The sequence below is a fragment of the Beta vulgaris genome, chromosome 5 (genome assembly GCF_026745355.1).
Source record: "Beta vulgaris subsp. vulgaris cultivar EL10 chromosome 5, EL10.2, whole genome shotgun sequence".
Lineage (NCBI taxonomy): Eukaryota > Viridiplantae > Streptophyta > Magnoliopsida > Caryophyllales > Amaranthaceae > Beta > Beta vulgaris.
Window position 1 is genome coordinate 31,642,553 of NC_079206.1, and position 1,544 is coordinate 31,644,096.

The 1,544-nt window shown below is 40.3% G+C and overlaps 1 pseudogene; it reads left to right on the forward strand.

Moving 5' to 3' along the window:
* Positions 1-1,544, forward strand: part of LOC125497512 (ATP synthase subunit alpha, chloroplastic-like) — a 76,558-nt pseudogene that overhangs the window by 18,711 nt on the left and 56,303 nt on the right.

Genomic DNA, 1,544 nt, shown 5'->3' on the forward strand with positions numbered 1-1,544 from the left:
GGTTAACCAACATGTTAACTAATCGATTACGATAAATTGGATCGAATTTTGCAGTTTTTTCTTCTAGAGTACCTCGACGTGACATGAGCGTAAAAGGGGTTCAAGAATCAGTTTTCTTTTTATAAGGGCTAAAATCACTTATTTTGGCTTTTTGACCCCATATTGTAGGGTGGATATCGAAAGATATGAAAGATCTCCCTCCAAATCGTACATACGACTTTCATCGAATACGACTTTCCACAGAATTCGACATGTATCTATGAGATCGAGTATGGAATTCTGTTTACTCACTTTAAATTGAGTATCCGTTTCCCTCCTTTTCCTGATAGTATTGGAAATCCTGTATTTTCCATATCCATACGATGAAGTCCTTGGGTTTCCGAAATAGTGTAAAATGAAGTGCTTCGAATCATTGCTATTTGACTCAGACCTGTTCTAAGAAAGTCGAGGTATTTCGAATTCTTTGTTGACACGAACAAAGTCAGGAAAAACCTGTGAAATTATTTCAATATTGGACCTTGGACATATAATAGTTCCGAATATCTCTTTAGAAAGAAGATCTTTTGTCTCATGGTAGCCTGCTCCAGTCCCCTTACGAAACTTTCATTATTGGGTTAGCCATACACTTTACATGTTTCTAGCGATTCACATGGCATAATCAAATGATACAAGTATTGGATAAGAATCTACAACGCACTAGAACGCCCTTGTTGACGATCCTTTACCCGACAGCATCTAGGGTTCCTCGAACAATGTGATATCTCACACCGGGTAAGTCCTTAACCCTTCCCCCTCTTACTAAGACTACAGAATGTTCTTGTAAATTATGTCTAATACCAGGTATATAAGCAGTGATTTCAAATCCAGTGGTTAATCGTACTCTGGCAACTTTACGTAAGGCAGAGTTTGATTTTTTGGGGGCTAGGTTCAAATGAGGAAAGGCTTACGGTGGATACCTAGGCACCCAGATACCCGTGAGTGAGGCTTATTTGGGTCGTGTTGTAAATGCCCTAGCTAAACCTATTGATTGTAGGGGTGAAATTTCAGCTTCCGAACTCGGTCAATTGAATCTCCTGCTCCGGGTATTAGTTCAAGACGTTCCGTATATGAGCCTCTTCAAACCGGACATATTGCTCTTGATGCAATGATCCCTATAGGACGTGGTCAGCGAGAATTAATTATTGGGGACAGACAAACCGGTAAAACAGCAGTAGCCACAGATACGATTCTCAATCAACAAGGACAAAATGTAATATGTGTTTATGTAGCTATTGGCCAAAAAGCATCTTCTGTGGCACATGTAGTTACTAACTTCTACGAAAAGGGATCGATGGAATACATTATTGTGGTATCCGAAACAGCGGATTCCCCCGCTACATTACAGTATCTCGCCCCTTATACCGGAGCGGCGCTAGCGGAATATTTTATGTACCGTGAACGACACACTTTAATCATTATGATGATCTTTCCAAACAAGCACAAGCTTATCGACAAATGTCTCTTCTATTACGAAGAGCATCGGGACGTGAAGCTTATCNCACGAG